Raw genomic sequence first — 23,568 nt, 5'->3', positions numbered from 1 at the left:
ACGAACCCAGACCTCTCTACCCAGACGGCAGTCTCAGCACAATCGGCGGCCTCGCGATCCCATACGGATCCAGACCTCTCTGCCCATACGACAGTATCACAAGTGGCGGCCTCGCGGTCCCATACGAACCCAGACCTCTCTACCCAGACGGCAGTCTCAGCACAATCGGCGGCCTCGTGATCCCATACGGATCCAGACCTCTCTGCCCATACGACAGTATCACAAGTGGCGGCCTCGCGGTCCCATACGAACCCAGACCTCTCTACCCAGACGGCAGTCTCAGCACAATCGGCGGCCTCGCGATCCCATACGGATCCAGACCTCTCTGCCCATACGACAGTATCACAAGTGGCGGCCTCGCGGTCCCATACGAACCCAGACCTCTCTACCCAGACGGCAGTCTCAGCACAGTTGGCGGCCTCGCGATCCCCTACGAATCCAGACCTCTCTACCTAGACGGCAGTCTCATACGACAGTTCATCCTATGATCACCATAACATACAAAAAGGGAATCAGTCTCACTATTCATCAGATCACACAAGGATTGCCAGTTCGGGCATAGCCTGTTCTCAGGTTTGAGGGGCTCCTCTTTCCCTTATTCAGTTACCACTTACCTGATCAGGGTTAACATCTGTTCATGTAGCCGCAGCTGACTAGAAGAATAGGCTACCCTCTTATACAAGAACACACAGCATATGTTGGTTCACTACAAACTGGATACTTTATTACTCATTACACATACAATCACATAACATTATGATATAACACATAACCTGCAAAGAAAATTGAAAGATTAAGTTGTACACTCTAATAAGAAAGGGTCGACATCACCTTAGTAGTATGTAGCCTGCACTCAGTGGTCATCTAGGCTCCCTTCTCGTCTGTGCCTCGGCTCGCCTGGAATCACCCTTCTCCGAGTCACTGGGACCTCTTCCTTATCGGCTACTCTCTCCTCTCTGGTTATTCTGTTAGGAAAGCATCTGTCTCTCAGTTCTTCTCCGCCTTCAAGATGGCGTCTGTCTTCCCTGGAATAAGTAGTAGCTCTACTGCTAACGGCTAGATGCCGCCTACGGACTGAACATGTAACTGCCTCAAACTTTCACTAATATAGAGGTGCATTTCCTCATGGAAAATTCCGGCCCGTAACCTGCCGCCCACCAAATTCTTGTACCTCCCCGTACCAAGGACACGTTCCCAGCCGGCCGGCCTGATGTAGTGTCTTCGGCATGAAGAAAAATACAATCCTTCGATAAGGGCCGGCCTGAACCGGTTCTCTCCAAGCGAATAATACCTCATAACTAAAACATCGCATTTGACCTAGAAGAATCCCAAGCTGCCGGAGCAGAAAGAAAGATGGAGTCTCTCCCGTTTGAGGCCTACCAGGCCTGCATTCAGCACGGCTCCATGAAATACCCTCACTACAGGACAGGTTATCCCTAATACTAACGAATCTATCCCCTAGGCTATATGTGCAAGCCCTGATCTATGGGGAAGAGCACAGAATCATGGCAAAGTGCCTAGTAAATAGGCTCCATCCACTACTCTAACCCTTAGGCTTGAATGGTAAGAGACTGAAGTCACATTCAATCACTTGTTAACACAAGAAGGCCAGGAAAATCGAGCAGAACATTTCACCCTTGACTTCAGTCTATTATACATTCATTAAACAGAACTAACATCTGTGGAAGAATAATATGAAACAAAACTAACTGATCTATGTCTAGTACCAGGTGTACAGAATTGAAGTAGTGAAGGAATACACTGAATAAAGCAACAGATGGAAATCAAAATGCCGATAGTAATCAGAATACCTCCTAATATTTGACGTAACATATGTAAATCAGGTAACCAATTAAAGAGCCAGTCAAACCAGCCCTGGTCAATGTGTTTTCTAACTTCTTCTGTTAAGTCATGTAGCTTATTAATGAGAGCTCGAATGGATTGTGTATGATCAGACAAGTTAAAACAACAAAGACCCTCAAAATCAGAACAATCGTGTCCATGTTTAAGCAAAAGATAATCAATGGCCGCTCGATTTTGCAAGATAGCCCTTCGTTCACCCTGGGCGTCTAATAGCATGTCCGACAGGACTGTAGAAGTATTATTAATGGATTTCACCATCCAGCAGGCCATTTTCTCAATAGATTTTGCATTATAAACTGCCAAAGCAGGAACACCAATAATTGAAATAGCCAGGCTAAGGTATTCGGACTTAATTCTAATTTCTAATTTAAAATACTTCTAAAGCGCAGCGTACACCTTGCGGTTTCTTGGCGCTGGGGGGATTGGCAACTGAGGGGGAAAGACCAGGGAGAGGTGAAGGGAATTTTGAGGGAGTTTAAGTGAGGAAAGCCTGGCTGAAGAGGAACGTTTTCAGATCTCTGCGAAAGGGGAGATACTGAGTGGCAGAGCGGAGGTGGTCAGGGAGCGAGTTCCAAAAGGTTGGAGCCAGGGTGGAGAAATTGGCCCCGCCCCACTTTTTGCGAGTGAAACGATGGATCTGGAGGAGGGACTTGGAGGAAGACCGAAGTTCTCTTATAGGTACATAAGACTTGATTAGTGAGGAGATGAAGGCGGGGGCAGTGCCCTGGCGGGCCTGGAAGACCATGACTTAGAATATAAATGCAAAGATGAGTCACAATCCTCCTGTAACCTCACTGTATCTCGAATCACACGAGAGTTGGCATTCGGATGTGATGAAAACATGAGCAAGCTTAGTCTAGTAATGGCACAAGGGCCTCCAGAAATATTTGCGTGGACATATGGCCAGGAAGTATTACCACATGAGAAAAGCCATCCGGCAGGTAGTAACATCGTGCGATAATGACTGGGGGCAACTACCATACTCTTGCAAGTCATGTTATTCTGAACAGAAGTACATATTTTCGGTGTCCTTTGAAAGCACAAAGTCCGTTCATGAGTGGTGAATGAGGTGACACCTTTCAATTTTAAACGCATACATTCCGAAATTGCACTAGGATTACACGTAAGGAAGAAACACAAATCACCTTGTGTGATATTATAAGTAACTATTTGGGACTGGATGGGGGGTAGCGGATCTGACAGTTCAGTACACAAGGGGCAATACTGATGGGTAGCGAAATCGCCCAGGAGAACATTGGGGCGAGCGGCTGATATATTGAAAATATAAGTCAAAGTCTCCAACGATGCAGGGACAGCAACCAAACAAGTTGCCAAAATGTCGTTTACTGATCTCATCGATGTCAAGCAGAAATGAGGGGCGCTAGTCACCCGTTTCGCTAGTGAAGTCCAAAAGTTCGATGACGAATCCCACGCAGCAAAGGAACGCGACACTCGGGTTTTCAACTCATCCCGGGTTGATGGGATCCCTCCTCTCTCGTCGCACCAGCCCGAAAACAGTCCGACGCTGACACATCCTGCAGCAACAGTCCAAAGAATGATCTGAAAGAGAATCAAATACAGGCATTATTCATTCTCGTAAGTAACATTTGTCAGCCGGGACTGCTTCCCAGCTATCTTTCCCTGGTCTCATAACTAAAATGGTATTATCTTGACCGGTTGCAATGACCTCTGCTTGTTCAGGGGGATTCTTAGGCGACTGCACCCAAACTCTGGCCCCAGGATTGTCGGTGGAGCCAAAACCTTTCTGGCCTCGTACAGTTAGCAACGTTGGGGCAGTGCCTTTTACCATCTCACCACTGAAGACAGGCATTATTAGCAATTGAGCCACTCGGTCAGTTTTATGTATCAGTAGGTCAACCTCACTGCTATTTAGCAGGAGCACCTTAATCTCTCCCTGATAATCACTATCAATTATTCCTCCAAGCACCTGAATGCCTTTTACAGCCAGCCCCGATCTAGGGGCAATTAATCTGAAATTTCCAGGTGGTATCTGAACACCAACACCTGTCTCAATGATGACTCGGTCTTTACTTTTTATAATGATGTCATCCATGGCATGCAAGTCTAAACCTGCCGACCCTGGGGTCGCTCTGCATGGAGCCAAAGCTCCGGGAGTAATCTCCCAGTACATCACAGTCTCTCTGATCTCGTTAGGTTTAGCATCAATCAATCAATCAATCAATCATGGAATTTATAACGCGCACTACTCACCCGGAAGGGTCTCAAGGCCAAGCATCAACATTCGGAGGAAACAAACGCATAAGTGGGGATTCAGCATTTAGAAAAGGACGGTTATTCAAAATCAATGGCGCTTGAGACAAAAAATCTCGCCAATTCTTATACTTGTCATCTGTTAATTTGCGAAGTTGGTCTTTTAGCAGGCCATTCAACCTCTCCACAAGACCCGAGGCCTGTGGATAATAAGGTATATGAAATACCCATTCAATATTGTTTTCCACACAGAATTCCTGTACCAATCTTCCACGAAAATGGGATGCATTATCAGATTGAATTTGGAATGGCACACCATAATACATCATAATCAATTCCAATGTTTTAATAGTATTCAATTGGGTAGCTTGTTTACAGGGAAGGGCCACCAACAGGCCACTGTATGTATCAACAATGGTGCAAACATATTGACAATTCCTACTCATAGGAAGTGGACCAATGTAATCAATCTGCCAAATTTGAGCGGGCAATTTCCCGCGATGTAAATGACCTTTAACAATTTGGGGCACTTTGCGCTGCCTGATATGCTGACAAATGGGACAATGTAGAATAACATTTTTAATTAAATCTAGGGGAATATAAATTCCTCGATCAGCAGCCCACCTGCTAGTGGCTTTCTCTGAAAAGTGTCCTGCTTTCTGGTGGGCCCATTTCGCCAATCCCGCAATATCAGAATCTTGCGTGTCCACCACTGCCTCAGCAATTTTAGATTTCTCATCTGCAATATTATGAAAGAATTTGTCAAGAGAGTCTATCGGGGTATGAGCATCCACATGGAAGATTGTAACAGTACTCTGTGGGAGCATTTCCCAAATCTCCTGCCATAATTCTTTTCCCCACAATTCCTTGGAATGGATTTTCCAACTATGGGAATGCCAAGTCGGTAACCAAACTGCCAGTCCATTGGCAGTAGACCAAGAATCGGTAAAAATATGACATGTGCCAGGTAACTCTTGTTTCAGAACTTGATAAACAGCATAGAGTTCAGCAAATTGACTGCTCTTACCCTCACCAGTTGTACTCAGCAATTTTTGTGTGATCGGATTATAGGACACTGCTTTCCAATGCCGTTTCGTCCCTATGAACCTTGCTGAACAATCCGTAAACCAGACATGGTTTCTGTCCTCTGCAGACAAATCATCAAAAGGTTTACCCCACTTAACAGGAGACTCCTGTACTAAGGGTACGGAACATTCACTCTCAGTTTCAGTTGATGGCGCCCATGCCACCTGCTCATGCAAAGATGCAACTCCTTTTTGTCCCACACGTGCCCTGTCTTGTATATACCATTTCCATTTAATCACACTCGCCTCTTGAGCGTGTCCAATTCGGTGAGTTTTCGGCAAACTCATAACCCACTGCATGATAGGAATTTCAGGTCGCAAAACTATATCATGTCCCAAAGTCAATTGCTCGGTATCCACCAGAGCCCAATAACATGCAAGTAGTTGTTTCTCAAAAGGTGTATAACGCTCACCAGCATCAGGTAACTTTTTGGTCCAGAAACCTAACGGTACTCTACTCTTACCTTGTTTCTGCCACAAACTCCAATTCGCATAAAGGCCTTGTACAGACACATTCAAATCCACATCACCATCACATACAGGCCACAAATCCAGAGCATGCTGAATTGCTTCTTTTGCCAGACTGAACGCATCTTGCTGTGGTTTACCCCATTCAAATGCATTCTTTTTACGAGTGACCTGGTACAAAGGGGCCAATATTTGACTCAAATGAGGAATATGCTGGCGCCAAAATCCAAACAAACCAATGAAGCTTTGGGCTTCTTTCCTATTTCTCGGAACTGCAAAATCAAGAATTTTCTGTTTAACCTGAGGGATCACTTCTCGGTGCCCTTCATGCCAATTAATACCCAAAAATTTCACAGCCTGGGACGGACCTTGTAATTTATCCGGGTTGATTTCCCAACCTTTCTCACGCAAGCACTCAATGACTCTATCCAATTGGGTCTGAACATCCTCTTGTGATTCACCTTGGATCAAAATATCATCAATATAGTGACATATTTGAATTTGTGGATGAACTGGTACCTCAGCCAGATGCTCTGCCACCAGCCGGTGACATATCGTAGGACTATGCACATAGCACTGAGGAAGACTTCTAAACGTCATTTGACGCCCGTTCCACGTAAAACTGAATTGTTCCTGACACTCAGGGGCAATCGGAATCGAAAAGAAAGCATTAGCAATATCAATGGACGCATACCATGTACCTGGATGTTTTTGGATTCTTTCATTAGGGTAATAACATCCGGTACTGCAACAGTCAAAGGGGGTGTGTGTCTATTCAATTCTCGATAATCAACAGTCATGCGCCAAGAATTATCACTCTTACGTACAGGCCAAACAGGATTCTTCCAAGCAGAAGTAACTGGGGTTATAACTCCTGCATCCACCAACTCCTGAATAGTGGTACTTATCTCTTCATGACCACCTGGAATACGATACTGCTTCTGACGAACCACTTTTGTCGCCTGAGGAACTTTTATGGGGGGCATTCTTAAACGACCAACCCGTACAGGCCTGGACGATATATAATGTTTAGTTCCAAATTGGTAACATCCATCATCTAAGTGCAAAGTCATTCCTTTCAAAATATCAATTCCAATTATGAATTCTAAGAGTGGCACCACTAATACAGAGTATTCTTTTCTAGGAATTCTACCTATTCTCATTTCAAGTAAGGTTTGAACTGCGGGAGTTTCCTTTCCACCTAATCCGGTAATTGTAAAAGGCTGACCTTTAAACTTCTTTGATTTTCCATGAATAAGAGTGGCCTCCGCTCCTGTATCTACCAATGCTCGGGCCCTTTGGATATTACGATGTCTCCAATAAATATCAATATCTACATAGGGTCTATTATCTCTGTGAGCCCATCTGTGTACTGGAGCTTGACCTATTTCCTAGTCCTTTTTATTGTGTTCTGTGTACCAGGATAAATCAGGATAAAGACTCTCACGGTTCCTAGGTATCGATACCTCCTGTTCATATCCATCTCCATTACGAAATGGATTACTGTTCCCTGCATTGTACTGCGGGTTTCGATCGGCCAATATGTGTCGATCCTCTCTCCTTCTCAACTCAGGGGATTGATCCCTATCATCTCTACGTCTGCTGTTAACATAATCATCTCTCCCCCTCTCTCTTTCCCCCTCTCTCTCCCTGTCTCTCTCACGATGGGGGGACAAATCACGCGCATAACGTCGATCATCACGACGATCAGAGCGCCCACGGCGGTCGTCATCACCGCTACCGTCAGAAAAACCACGATCACACTCAGTTGTCCGAACACGCCGGGCACCCTCCTTTCGATCCAAGCCACGTTTGCGAAACATTTCCCACAAACGAGAAGTAGTCTCACCATCAATGTCCTCCTTACGCACACCATCAGCCAGAAGAGCAAGAAACATATCACGTCTAGTAAATTTATTTTCACCAGGAGTACGAGTGTCAGGCCGGGACTGCCGTTCAGGTTTAAACCACTCACCCAACTCACCGAGTTGGCGTACCGATTCCAGCACCACAGATAACATGTTACCAGTCTGATTAATCAATAAAGTCATCATGACCTGCTTATAAGCAACAGGGGAAGAACGAATAATACGATTCCGCACAGAAGATGTCAAGAAAGCATCAAGCAACCGGTCAGCAGTATTCAGAAAAATTGCCGTTTTCATCACCTCCTCTTTGAGACGTTGCGCAGCATCGCGCAAAGTATACCATGGTTTGTCATTCACAGGCCAGTCAGACTCAGTAGGATATTTTTGATTACAACCCTCAGTCGCCAATTGAAGCAAAGAAATTTGACCACCACCATTAAAGTTACGAAAATGATCCTGTACAGTAGAATCCGAACTCAAGGAACAAAACTTCAAACAATCACCAGCATCCAACATAATGCCAGCAGCGCCCAGTTCATAAAGGCGCACCATCCATGTGAGCAAGGGCTCACCAACTCGTTGCCGAAATCGCTGCAAAATATCACTAATTTCTTGTTGAGTAAAATCCTCCAAAGAGTCTAAAGCAATACCATTCGGAGCACCGGGAGCCTGCTGCACCTTCCGTCGAAAAACTGGATGCGCCGAGACCGCGGGATGAGCATCACAAGGAGCTCGACCAGTACACGTAGAGGAACAATCAGTGGAAGAAGCGTCGACCCCGCTCGAAGGACGAGCGCAATCACGGGGTGCACCATCAGAGGCGCAAGAAGCAGATTTACAAGCACGGCCGGAGCGAGAGGACTCGCGCATGGCAGACTCCTCACCCGAGGAAGGAGAATCACTCGAGTTCCAGATATTACCATCCCATTCATCAGGATTCCAATCCAGTCCGGCTTTCGCCACGACCAGACACACCTTCCGCGTCGAAACCCGACCACGCCGATTCTCGTATTTATAACGAGCAATTCGCACAGCCGCTCTCTCGGCAATAGTTTGGTACGTCTCAAGTTTGTCAGCAAGCAACTTATTTTGACACCGTAACAAAGTATGAGCATTCTGAATCTCAACAAAGTTCGCTTCCAAATCCTTATGCAAGTTCTGCAACTTCAACAACCTCTCATGGAGAAGCCTGTACGCAGACAGAACAATCCAACCTCTGCGCCCTAAAACGGGAAGCTCATCACCCTTAGATACCGGCGCCTTCTGTAAGCAAGTAATCACATTAGCCGGCTCCGCCAGCTCCAAAAAAGAATTCCAATTCTCACTCAAACCAGTAGAATCAGCCCACTCACGGGCTAAGGCTTCATAAGGCGTTGAATCCCAACCGGGAATATCAACGGGCAACTTAAAAGTAGATTTCGACTTTCTAGAAAACATTTTTGAAAAGAAAGAAAAAGAGAAAAAGAAAAAGAAGAAAGAGAAGAGAAAATTATACGCAGGTAGATACAAATAATATACAAACAAAACCACGCATGCGCCAAAGGCAAACACAATACAACCACAACGCAGACAGGTTTCGTAAACGGTTCGTGACGCCAAATGTTCTGCTTGGGTTTTCGGATCAGATAGAACCCGCTCATCAGAGCCTCACTAACCCAGCCAGAACGTTAGCCCCTCCCTAGAACCTATTTACAATCCTACAACCACATATATCTATCACCTAAGGACAGGGGATTCCTACTATGCATACCAAGATCTCATAAGTGGCGGCCTCGCGGTCCCATACGAACCCAGACCTCTCTGCCCATACGACAGTATCACAAGTGGCGGCCTCGCGGTCCCATACGAACCCAGACCTCTCTACCCAGACGGCAGTCTCAGCACAATCGGCGGCCTCGCGATCCCATACGGATCCAGACCTCTCTGCCCATACGACAGTATCACAAGTGGCGGCCTCGCGGTCCCATACGAACCCAGACCTCTCTACCCAGACGGCAGTCTCAGCACAATCGGCGGCCTCGCGATCCCATACGGATCCAGACCTCTCTGCCCATACGACAGTATCACAAGTGGCGGCCTCGCGGTCCCATACGAACCCAGACCTCTCTACCCAGACGGCAGTCTCAGCACAGTTGGCGGCCTCGCGATCCCCTACGAATCCAGACCTCTCTACCTAGACGGCAGTCTCATACGACAGTTCATCCTATGATCACCATAACATACAAAAAGGGAATCAGTCTCACTATTCATCAGATCACACAAGGATTGCCAGTTCGGGCATAGCCTGTTCTCAGGTTTGAGGGGCTCCTCTTTCCCTTATTCAGTTACCACTTACCTGATCAGGGTTAACATCTGTTCATGTAGCCGCAGCTGACTAGAAGAATAGGCTACCCTCTTATACAAGAACACACAGCATATGTTGGTTCACTACAAACTGGATACTTTATTACTCATTACACATACAATCACATAACATTATGATATAACACATAACCTGCAAAGAAAAGTGAAAGATTAAGTTGTACACTCTAATAAGAAAGGGTCGACATCACCTTAGTAGTATGTAGCCTGCACTCAGTGGTCATCTAGGCTCCCTTCTCGTCTGTGCCTCGGCTCGCCTGGAATCACCCTTCTCCGAGTCACTGGGACCTCTTCCTTATCGGCTACTCTCTCCTCTCTGGTTATTCTGTTAGGAAAGCATCTGTCTCTCAGTTCTTCTCCGCCTTCAAGATGGCGTCTGTCTTCCCTGGAATAAGTAGTAGCTCTACTGCTAACGGCTAGATGCCGCCTACGGACTGAACATGTAACTGCCTCAAACTTTCACTAATATAGAGGTGCATTTCCTCATGGAAAATTCCGGCCCGTAACCTGCCGCCCACCAAATTCTTGTACCTCCCCGTACCAAGGACACGTTCCCAGCCGGCCGGCCTGATGTAGTGTCTTCGGCATGAAGAAAAATACAATCCTTCGATAAGGGCCGGCCTGAACCGGTTCTCTCCAAGCGAATAACACCTCATAACTAAAACATCGCATTTGACCTAGAAGAATCCCAAGCTGCCGGAGCAGAAAGAAAGATGGAGTCTCTCCCGTTTGAGGCCTACCAGGCCTGCATTCAGCACGGCTCCATGAAATACCCTCACTACAGGACAGGTTATCCCTAATACTAACGAATCTATCCCCTAGGCTATATGTGCAAGCCCTGATCTATGGGGAAGAGCACAGAATCATGTCGAAGTGCCTAGTAAATAGGCTCCATCCACTACTCTAACCCTTAGGCTTGAATGGTAAGAGACTGAAGTCACATTCAATCACTTGTTAACACAAGAAGGCCAGGAAAATGGAGCAGAACAGCAGGAAGCATGGCAGACCTTACAGAAAGCCTGCCAGTTAAAAGATAACATTGCTTTTTAGAGAGCGGTAAATGCTCCCTTTTTTAATGACAATCCAACAGATTCTATTGAGGTAGCCATTACTGAACAGTCTTGGGTGACTTACTTTGAGGAGCTCTATCAAGCTGATACTGTGGTAATCTCAGAGAGGGGGCTGAACTCAACAGGTCAGGAGCCTGTACTTTACCCAATAAATGTTGAATTTTTGTTGGAGGATGTCCAGATAGCCATTGACAAGAGTGTTTCCGGGAAGGCCCCGGGCCCAGATGGAATTCCCGTAGACATTTTTAAGGCCAATACTAAGTTATGGGCCCCGCTTTTAACTAATGTCTTAAACAGCTTTAGTAAAATAGGATTTCCATCCACTTGGCAGGAAGCCATTGTGGTTCCTATTTTTAAGAAAGGTGATCGCAACGAACCAAAATGCTATAGACCGATTTCTCTACTGGATTCGCTTATGAAGGTTGCTGGGAGAGTTATACTCAATAAACTGCAATTATGGGGTGAAGATAAGGGCATTCTCTCACAGTTCCAATATGGTTTTAGGGAAGGTTTGGGAACAACTGAGCAAGGTTTGAATTTAGCACTCCTAGTCGCCAAGTATGTTGAGGCCAAAAATGAAAGCTTATTTCTTACGTTTGTCGACCTAAGCTCGGCCTTTGATTGTCTTAATCATAACAAACTTTGGCAAACAATGCAGGAAATGGGAGTGGACCCAAACCTTCTAATAGTTATTAGAGAATTATATCGAGGGGCAGGTGCCAGGGTACGTTATGGGGATAAGGGGGACTGTACTTCTAAATTTCCAATAGGAAAGGGTGTGAGACAAGGCTGCATATTAGTTCCATTTTTGTTTAATTTATACATTAATTCGGTAGCCTCTCATCTCCTGGAAGATATACAAGATTATCCTAAAATTGGAAACTCTCATATCCCCATTCTTTTATATGCAGATGATGCCGTGATTATGGCCCGGACTCAAGTGGGCCTACAGAGATCGATTAATACATTTTCTGACTACATGGGAACTAGGGGCCTAAAGATTAATATAAGTAAAACCGTTAATATGTGTTGTACTAAAGAGAAGAATATTGTTTGCAATTCTTTTTTATCCAACACAAAAATTGAGACCATAAACACCTTCTCTTATTTGGGGATCAATTTTGAAAAAAAGGGCTCCTGGACAGTAGCAGGTGAAACAAGAAAATTAGTGTTTTCACAAGCAATTGGGGCTGTCAAAAATTTAGCAAACAAGGTGGGAGGACGCCCAGTACCAGCCCTAGTAGACATCTATAAATCTAAATGTGTAACCAAGGCGCTATATGGTGCAGGGATCTGGGGGATAGCAAACAATTCCAGTATACAGCTTTGTCAGAATGCTTTTCTCCGCTATTTACTGGCAGTGCCCGGGTCTACCTCTTCTTATGTATGCCATCAAGAGCTAGGCCTACCATATATTATGGATCTTATTAAAGTGGATCCCATTTTACTGTGGCACAAAGTTTGGTCCTCAAATGAGACAGGTTTGAATAGGGACATAATTAGGGACTGTTTAAGTCTTGATGGGGCTACAAAGATTTCCTGGCTCAAATATATAAAAAATTTCCTTGCGGATATGGGATACCAGGAATTTTTTGATATACCAAATAGTATGGTAGGTTTGTCAAGGAAGAAGTTCAAGGAAACGTGCCTGCAATTCTTAGCGGAAAAACGCTGGCAGATAGAGAAATGTAAGAGCACTGTTATGGCTAACTACTTACTTACACAAAATCGAGGTATTCAGCCATTTTTGACGACAGTGCCCAGCTGCTATTCCTGTATGCTATTGACTCGCCTCAGGGTAGATACCTTTTTTAGATTAGTTACCTTCCCTGAAATGAATTGTTGGTCAAAAGATTTAATTCCCTGCCCCTGTGATCTGGTTTCTGCCCAATCCTCCCTTCACTGTATTATTTTTTGTAAATTTTACTCAGAACCAAGGAAAGGTATTTTACTTCCTGTTTTGAAAAAACTTGGCCTGAGATAATGTAGAGTGGCACTGATCAGATTACAAATGTTAGATGATGAATTTCTTAGGCTCGCGGTGTCAACGTTCCTCAAAACCATTATTGGATTTAGGACCTCCATGAACTAGGTCATTTTTAACGAAAAAATCGGTTTTTAAAGGATAAATTGTTTATTAATTATGATGTATTTTGTATGAACTGTTGTAATGTGTGCTTTTATGGTTTTGTTTTTAAAATCGAATAAAGCTGTTTCTGAATTATTAGGAATAAAATATTCATGTTATGAATTTTTGCCCTTTTTTTGTCTAGATCCTCCATCTTGATCTTAGATTATTTAGAATGGATATAATGGTTTATTTTTAATGTGATACAATGGGTTATATTGGCTGAGTCAAGGTAGCTAACAATTAACATTGTCATAATTTTTCTGATATATTTTTTGTTTGTGTAAATATTTCAGCCCTGATGATGTCTGTTTAGGACGAAACGCGTCGGCTGACATAAAAAGTATAATCTGATCTAAATATTGGAATGTAAATTTTGGTAGATACAAACCTTCTGGAACATGTTTCTAATGAACTTTTGTTGGATCATCAAATAAAAAAGAGGAATGTAAATTTTGGTAGATACAAACCTTCTGGAACATGTTTCTAATGAACTTTTGTTGGATCATCAAATAAAAAAGAGGATCTTTTTAATTGAATTCGATTGTTTGAGGACTTATTATTATATAGATCACAACTTCTAATTCTCACTCAATCAAATATTGGCGCTCCTCCTCTTTGAAGATTATTAAGTATAGAACAAGTTGAAAATGCACCTTTTAGAGTTAGTGACACTCCACCTAACCCAGTTCATACACAGTATTTTTTCTTTCCCCATTTCAAAGTTTAATTTTCACACTGCCAAAAATATTAATCCATTGGCTGTCATGACACCATGCACAATATGCAATTGTTCTATTCATGGAAATATCCTTTATCCCACATCTGTTTGAATGAAAATGAAGATGATCCTGAGTATATTGGTATAGAAAATTGTTGAAATCCCCTTGGACAATCCCTTCTGTGTGACACCATATCATTGCATGGAATGTTTAGCAGTTTGATGCCAGGTCTACCTTGTGTTTGATCTGTTTCCCCTATTTCAGCCATTCCCACGCATTATGAACTCCTGAATAACAGCTCTCACTAATTTCTAACAAATGTTACTTGCTGTGAGTTGGAACCCAGCCAGTCATACCTGATAACAGTTTTGGAAACAATACAGTGTTGTAGAAGGATCTTATACCCGCCACCTCCAAATATTTTAACATCCCTTGTCCAAGTATAAACACGGAATCCATGCATTTTGATGATCTAAACAAGCTATTGTCTGTTCAATTGCAAAAACAAAAGTCCTGTTGACTTTAATGGTTAAACTTCCAGTGGCTGATACACAAGTGTAAACATACACTTTTGTGTAAGTTTACAATTGTTTACTATTCACAAAGGGACCTATGTGTAGTATCTTTCCGAGTGCGGAGTCTCTGCACATAGAAAGACCTATTTTTTATGTGCTGAAACTCCACTCTCATAAAGATACTACTCGTAAATCCCTTTGTGAATATCAAACTATTGTAAAGTTACACAAGAGTGTAAGTTTACCTTTGTGACTCAGACCAAAAATATGAAGACAGCCAGAACTGCTTCTGAGATTCAAAGGATCTTACACAAGCAATAACCAAACCGTTTTGCGCTATCGTACAAAAGATATTTACTTTGCCTTTGATGACTAGTGTTGTGCATCTTTTTAAGTACATTGGATCTGCACTGGTGACTGGATTTAAAACAGTATTTGGACTGATTGCATAATTTTTTCACTCTTTGTTCCCTAGCCTTTTTAGAGGATTTCCCAACATCATCAACTTTCTCCTGTTCCAACAAGGAAATCAACAACATGGAGTGCGCTTATCAAGTTGAAGGAAGGTGCATAGAGAATCTAGCATGCTATATAGGACATGCTTTGCTTTCTGAACTCAGCAAGCACTGGATGCTCATATTTCACAAAATGGATGCTACACAATTAAGACCTGTGTTCGGGTGCATAAATTGTCCAACTCGATTAACCTTGGACTTACAGCTGGAACAGCCCCCAGTGGCATATCTTGCCATGGAAACCATTATTCAACCTCTACAATGAGTAACAAAGACAATGCTTAGCAAGGCATCTATCCCTTCTGCAAGATACTACCTGTGAAAGAGCAATATCGCTAGTGGCATGTTTCGACGCAGCTCTTCATGAGTGGCCTGATTCATTGTTATGCTTCAAGCCCCCTGAAGAGGAGACACAAATACCATTTGAGTACTAACACAGCAGAACACACAATCAACCTCGTCTTTGCAGGAGGAAACAGCATCTTCTTCAGCCCCACCACGAAACTGCTCTGGACTGACCACCACTGCATCAATTTCTCCTTTAGTAAACCCACCGCAAACAAGGACACGTGTCGCCTCCCACACAGCATCTGGAACAAAGTCTCCGAATAACACCTGCCCTTTTGGCAGCCTAACACCAACACAGGCAGCCTTGCCGCATGGTGCAAGGGTGCCTGTGTTGCATGCAGGATTGTTTTTGTTCAGAAAGGGGCACCTTCCTGCACAATACCAATCCTCAGAGGCATATTCCTGTTTCTCTGTTTGCTACAGAATGCAGTACACATAGAAAGAGGAATACAGTATGAGAAATAGAGATATTTGTCTTCGTTACACCTCCCCTGGGAAGATGTACGTTTTTGGCGCATTCCCAGGTTTACAAGTTTTTGTAAATCTAGAGATGCGTCTAAATCTATGGGAGTTGAGTGGGAACACCCACGCAATGTCCATCGAACTCCTAACCAGGGTGAAGTAGCGCAATGCCACGATTTGCACTGTGTTGCGATACTCCATGTTTATTAAACCATGCAAAGTCGCTATGAAAATCTGAGTTAGAGGTTTGTGTTACTCTTGTACCATGTTGTATGGTGCAAACATAACACGACCCTATTAAAAATGAGGTCCACAGTGCCACACCAACTCATGCAGAGATCCACTCACAGGGACCTAACAGGTCTAGGTGATTTTTTTCCCTGTGATCAGCTGCTTCAGCATTGTTGATTTAGCTTTTGTTTTAGTATTGTTTGTGTGCTCATATAGCTAAATATTGTTTACTTTATGTGGTTACCATTTGGTAAACTTTTTTATATATCACACTGCTATTTCTTTATCTAGTGTGGCTTTTCCTTAGGGTCCACATCTTTGGTATCACATCTTGAATACTAGGACTACATCTCTCATAATGCACCTTGTTTTGCCATGTTTCCAATATAACGTATTTAACTTCATCCAACCTTATGTTCTTCTTGTAACTTCTTTTATATCACATGTAACATTTTTCATTCTTTACCCTTTGCAAAGGAGTAACACGTCAATGATGTATCATGTTTTAAGCTAATCTGTCAGTCTGTAATGTTTTCTGAAAGTCATATGTTCAGTGGTCACACTGTGGTGCCACACTTATTGCTGAAGGACACTATCCTGCCTATACTTTGCAACTCCTGGTTACCCTCACAACCACACTAAGCCATTAACAACAGGTTTGCAATGCCATTCATGGTTTCTTAAATTTGGAGTCAGGGTTATGAGGCTCAAGGACAGCATTTGTGTATAATTCTCTTTTGCCACTGCTGTGGCATTTCACCACAGGTAGGAACCCTCTTATGAGACTTTACCTCACATGGCCAAGCTTTACATTTTATATTCACTTAAGTATTAAAGGTAAGTTGCACTCCTTATGAAAATCAGGTATTAGGCAATGGGTTTGTCTTTTTTAGGAAGAGATCATATCTACTTGGCATGGTACATCTGTGTTCCAGTATATAAAAAATGAACATGATTTTCAGTGTTCAAAAACTAGTTGCTAAAAATGTATTAATCTTACAAAATACCAAAATCAACTGGCATCAAACATGACTATGAACCACATTTGGAGTTTTGCAGACAACATACCCAGTGACAAACGGGATGATTATCTGTTCACTTTATTACAAATGCAATAGGGTATAATGAACTTATATTAAGTAGATTAAATATATGTCATGTTTGCAATGGAGTATGCCATTTGATGGAATCAATAAAAGGCCCTGTTTCCCTACAGCCTACTATACTGTATTAGTCCCTTCTTCATACCTAAAGGAGCATCTTTCTATCTATCTGAGTTTCAGCTCAGCCTTTGTAAAATGCATTCTACACATAAGACATGTAGTAAATGTTTGTTAAGAAAAGTGTGTGTTTCATTAGCACACTGTGTGCTGAGATACCCCAGTTAAGGTGATTTGTGCTCGTTATCAAATCAGTTCATTCATTCAATTGATTGTTATTGCTATTACAGTTGCAGGACCCTCAGCCAGAGGGGAAGTCTAGCAACCCAGTGAAAAGGTCCCACCCAACACTTCAACTCATGCAGAAACCTTCAGTGGACAGACATCTTCTGCTGGTCTTGTTACTAAGGAGGAACAGGCTGGTCCATCTAGTTTGTCTGATCAGGCTGCAACTGTGAGCCTCACTTGGCCAATATTTGCTGCCACATTAGGTAGGTAGTTGTAAAGATCCACTTTCCACGAACTTTGTGAAGACAGGGTATCTTTATTAAAGAATAACAGCAGATACCTCCAGCTCAGCTTCACTGCTCATGAGAAATCCAGTAACTAACAAAGAATAACATTCTAACCTAGCAACCCATGACATGCAGATAACTCCACACATCTCCCCCTCACATATTATATTAATATAATAAATATGATACATTTAAAACATGTAATTGTCAAGAAAGGTAGAGGAGCACAACATTTGCAAACATTACCAGTGCTCCAAGCAGAAACATCAATATTATTAAGTGTGATACATTAAAACATTTCATTGTCAAGAACAGGTAATGGAGCACGACATTTACAGACATTACCAGTGCTCCAAGTAGACCCATCATACAGGATGACAATGTTCTTCTTTACAGATTTCACTTGCATTGGCTTAGAGAATGCCAACACGTTTCACAACCACCCAATCTCCAATTTCCACTTTATGACTTTTCACACCCTTCCTGACATTGTAATACTTTGTTGCGGCTAATTGGCGTTGGGTTACTCCACTTCCTACAGCATTACGATCAACCCACACACAATCCTTGTCTTTCAACCACCCAGGTACCTTCTTAACACCAGGTTCACATCCTTTGAGAGCAATAAATGGCAAAACACCAGTCATAGAATGCGGTGTCACTCTGTAAGACCACACAAGTTTCTTGAGCTCCTCACGCTATGGTAAACCATTCGAAAGTGACAACTGTATATTTTCCACAATCAAACGGTTGACTCTCTCAACTAAACCGTTTGCTTGGGGCCTGAACATAGCAACTCTCTCATGACTGACTCCCAACTTGCATAAAACACTTAGCATTTCTTTAGATACTAGTTGGACTCCTTTGTCCGACACCAAAACCTTCGGAATCCCTTCATTCAAGAAAACTCTTTCCATAAACGCAATTACCCTCTGCGTCTTCACACAGTCTGTGGTCTAAACTACAAACCATTTGGAATGGTAGTCAACCAAGCCATCATAAATTTATCACGTAATCCCAGTGTAGATATTGGTCCTAAAAAATCAATTGCAACTCTTTCCCACGGGCACTTCAGAAATGACACAAATGCTAAAGGAGGTTGTCTAACAACTTTAGATTTGTCAGCTTGGGCACATGCATGTCATTCTTTCACAACATCTTGAATATCACTATCCATAACAGGCCACCAATACGCCTGTCGGACTCTCCTTTTGGTCATGTTCCTTCCAAAGTGCCCCTCATGTGCAATGTTTACAATTTTCTCACTCAATCCAAACAGTGGTATAAACTGACACCTTCTCATTCATTTTCCATCACATACACTCAACTCACTTTATACATGATGGTAACTTCTGAAACTAATATCCTGCGTGACACTTTTACTCCATCCCATGGAGACACACCTAACTACACACTGCAAAATGTCATCTTTATACATGGCGTCCATACATTCTTGCTTGGAGAAGGCAGCTTCCTCACCATTGCAGTTAGTGTTAAACACTTCCTCAGCTACATCATCTACATCTGAGGCAACTCCATCAATTGGCATCCTTGATAAATAATCTGCCACTACATTTTTGAATCCTTTAACGTATTCAACAACAAAGTTGTTTTCGAGTACTGACAACATCCACCTGGAGATTTTTGGAGTGACACTACCTTCAAGCCCTCTTCCCCCTTTGAATAAGTGAACTAAGGGTTTGTGATCTGTACAAACCTTAAATGGTAATCCCCAAACAAAATATTTCAAGTGCTTTACGCCCCAATAACATGCTATGGCCTCCTTCTCTATTACGGAAAATGTCAATTCAGCATCAGGTAACCTCCTCGATGCAAACCCAATAACTTTCTCCACACCATCACTCATCTGCGTTAAAAACTGCACTGATCCCAATTGCACTTGCATCAGTAGCCTTGATATTAAAATGTCTAAGAGTAGAAGCATTAATAATACTGTTTTGTTGCATGCGAAATGCATGATCGCAATTTACATTCCTTTCAAATATGATCCCTTTTTCATTTGCGCTCTTATGGGTTCCACTATTTCAGTGAATCCTTTCACAAATATCGAGCAGTACTTTGCCAGACCTACAAATAACTTTAATTGGTCTTTATTCTGTGGGGCGGGGGTATCCTTAATAGCTGAAATAATACTTTTTGATGCCATCTTTACATATCTCATGTCCTAGATACGTTTCATAAATTTTTTATAGTTGACACTTTTCTTTTTTTATAGTAAGCCTATTAGTTTGCATTCTTTTTACCAAATTATGATTTTCATTGTCTTTCTCCCATGATTAAGACATCATCTTGAAAAACTCACAACGTCTTTCACAAAAATTTGCTGCATCATCCTTTGAAACACCGCTGAGGCAGATGCCAAACCGAAAACATTCTGCAATAGCAAAATGCACCCAGCGGCGTGACAAAAGAGGTGAGGTGTCTTGAAGCTACATCAGTACCACCACCCATTGCTGTCAGCATCTCAGAGATGTTGGGCAGGGGTTGCCTGTCCACCCAAATATTTTTATTTAAGTTGCGTATGTCCACACACAAACACATTTTCTTACCCCCATCCTTGTGTGTGACCACAATGGGGGCCAATCATTCTGAGGCTTCAATAGGCTCTTTGATGTTTTGCGAAAGCAATTTCTCAAGTTCATTTTGCAAAGGATCGCTCATCAAATATGGCAAATTCCTCACCTAATGCACAACAGGTATTGCATTTCTTTAAAAATAATCTTGTGAGAATCTTTTTTAAGTTTCCCTAGTTCCTCAGAAAAGACTTGTGGGTACTTTTCCATCAAACCCGACTGATACGTTGCATCAACATCATGTATCACTGTGGAAAAAACAGGCTCTCTTGCATTAGGAATCAGAATTATATTAAGATCTTTTTGGTGTTGCCACCCTAACAAATTGGTTCCTTGCTTGGTCAAATACACTCGTCCATACACCTTTTTTCCACAAAACGAAATCACCATCCATTTCAATCCAAAAATATCGTTTTTCCACAATACCCCACCGCCTTAATATCAGGCTTGTCCCAAGATTTGACATCAGCCTCATATTCCCAGATCTTTGAATACATATCCATAGACAATAGTGTGTATAGACTACCTGAATCTAGCATAGTAACAAACATCATGTTCATCTAAATGTATGACACAATGAGGCTTACTCAACGTGCTTTCTTTAACTATATCACATTCTAAAATGGTATGATCATGATCTAATCCAATATCTAATCCATCGACACATAACATAAACTCCTGAACATTCTCATATATATCATCCACTTCTTGTATTTGAGTTTTCGTTCTACACACTTTGGCAAGATGTCCCCTCTTCCCACAAGCTCTACACAAAGCATTCCTGCCCATACATCTAGGGCTAAAAGCTATGTGCCCAGGAGCACCGCAACAATAACATTTAACATTCCTCCAATTAGTTCCCAAAACAGCCGTATTTATATGAGCAGTATCACTAAACTTGTTAAGGACCTTACTTGAAACAGCAAAGTTTGTACAAGCAGTATCACTACACTTGTTAGGAACCTTATCGGTATGTTTCGTCGATGAATCTATTTCTTTGGTTTCATCGACACATCCTGACTGAGTTTCCGCACCCTTGACAACCTGCTCTTTGGCTACTGTGGAATTGCTACACTTTTCCATTTCCTTTATCCATAAATCAGTATGCTCTAGACCTTTAGCTATTTGTATTGCTTCCTCTAAAGTTGGATCTTTAATGAGAAACTTCTCTCGCACTCTTTTATTATTTGTACACCTCACAATTTGGTCATGTATGAGGGAATCTGCTACACCCTCAAAGCAACAAGTCAGTGAAAGACCGCGTAACGCAGCAAAATAAGTCCCAATATCCTCATCAATCTTTTGTTTACGACAAAAAATGTATGTCTTTCCAACACAATATTGATTTTAGGAGTAAATCGTAAATCCAAAATCTGCATAGACACACTATAACTTGCAACTGCATGTAGAGAAGACAAAGTACTTACAATGGCATACAGTAACCAATTTAATAGCACACAGTGGAATTGTAGAAGAGGGTCCAACTAATAACGCAGTATATTCATCCAGTAGTAATGCAGTATATTCATCTTGGGGTGGAGGTACCGATTATTATCTGCCCCCTGCAGAGATCAACTCATCGCCAATGTAAAGATCCACTTTCCACGCAATTTGTGAAGACAGGTTATCTTTATTGAAGAACAACAGCAGGTACCTTCAGCTCTGCTTCACTGCTCATAAGAAATCCAGTAGCTAAAAGGATTAACTACAAAGAATAACATTCTAACCTAGCAACATGCTGAAAGTTCCATGACATGCAGATAACTCCACAGTAGTCCAGGCTCCTCTTCAGCAATCTGTTGTTGGGTCAGCTCCCTGTGCCCCCACAACCAACAACGCTTCAGTAGTATGCACCCCAGTCCTGTCTCCTGTATATACTACAGCTGACACTTCTGCTGTTGAGCCAGAACCACTATACTGGTGCACACTGTCAAGAATTCCTGTCATGCGAGGGAGGAAAACTGTAACCAGCGAAAACGGACTACATCTCCCAGGATGCTTAGCGGTTGAGAGGTTATGTAAACAGGAGAGCTGTTACATAACTCAAGGAAAACACGCCCTTATGTAAACAGGAGAGCTGTTACATAACTCAAGGAAAACACGCCCTTATGTAAACAGGAGAGCTGTTACATAACTCAAGGAAAACACACCCTTATGTAAACAGGAGAGCTGTTACATAACTCAAGGACAACACGCCCTTATGTAAACAGGAGAGCTGTTACATAACTCAAGGAAAACACGCCCTATAAAGGGAGGAACCGGGAGGTACAACGCTGTCGGATATTGTGTTTACACCGACGTACCTGCTTAGTGAAGAAGCAGTGTTCCGAAGTGGTGCTCCAGTAAGGCAAGAACGGAGGTAGGTCGAGTCGTTACTCCCTGGGCCGTGTCTTGCCCCATCGTCACCTGTGAAGGACCCGGAAGCTCTACCGGATAACCATTGAGCTTCGCTTTTTGACTCGGCTGAGTCAAAGCGCAGTGGCGCTTTTGCTGGTTGGAGTCGTAACTCCCAGCCCGACCAGAGATACAGGGACTGCCAGCTGTAACGCACACCAGGAGGTGTTTGCCGCGTTACAGACTCGGAAGTCCACAGGATCGATCGAGCGGCTGCTCTCGGTTCAGTCTTCTTTGCTTGTGATTGGGGTATCGGTGACGCATCACCAGGAGGTGACTCCGCGTCCCGGTGCAGTCTGAGGAAGAGGTTGAGCGGCTGCTCCCTTCAGGTAGAGACCCCGGCTGGGTGTTTCCCTGACTCCTCGATTCTCCCCAACACTCTTCGTGCCCCTCACAGCCTACCGATTGGCATTGTCGGCCATATCATTTCTGCCCTCTGTTGGCATACGCCGGGATCGGCGTATATGCAGAGGACGGTTAGGACCATCCGTGCTGTGGGCTGGTAACGTACTTAGCCTGGAGGATTCCAGTGACTATAACCTTTGTTTATTCCTTGTATTATTTTTGCCTTCATTAAAATAACTAAACCTTCACAAGTGGTTGCGTTCTCATTATCGTGTCTGTTAAACGATCCTGAGACGTTCAGGGCGTTACAAAATATCCGACCTTAATAACACTAACTGTCTCCCGGTCGATAACAGACATGGCAACACTTGATGATGTGCTGGCTGCTTTAGCGACCGTGCAAATTGAATTGGCTGCCTCCAGGCAAGAAACAGCCGATGTAAAAGCCAGACTGGATGCTATCCAATTGGACCCGCTCACGCCCAGCACCTCCCTCACGAACCAGACCCCCGCGGTAGTAGTGGAAATGCCGGTAGCCGTCCCCTTGGCAACACCAGAGAGGTACAGTGGGGATCCTAACACAGTGCAGGTATTCCTCACACAAGTGGCGCTACATTTATCGTGCAAACCAAGGGCGTTCCCCACGAGTCAGGCTCGTGTGGCTTTCCTTATATCCTATTTGGCTGGAAACG

The 23,568-nt window shown here is 43.1% G+C and overlaps 1 long non-coding RNA gene across 1 annotated transcript in view; it reads left to right on the top strand.

The window, feature by feature from the left end:
* LOC146789172 (uncharacterized) overlaps positions 1-16,982 on the top strand; it is a 94,705-nt gene extending 77,723 nt beyond the window's left edge. Inside the window, exon 5 of the long non-coding RNA XR_014969760.1 lies at positions 14,788-16,982. This is a non-coding gene — a long non-coding RNA (uncharacterized LOC146789172). The remainder of the gene's footprint in view (positions 1-14,787) is intronic.
* Positions 16,983-23,568: the final 6,586 nt, after the last annotated feature.

Source organism: Triturus cristatus, chromosome 10 (genome assembly GCF_964204655.1).
Source record: "Triturus cristatus chromosome 10, aTriCri1.1, whole genome shotgun sequence".
In the NCBI taxonomy this organism is placed as follows: Eukaryota; Metazoa; Chordata; class Amphibia; order Caudata; family Salamandridae; genus Triturus; species Triturus cristatus.
The sequence above is the reverse complement of the archived record's forward strand: the minus strand, read 5'-3'. Positions and strand labels throughout refer to the sequence as shown.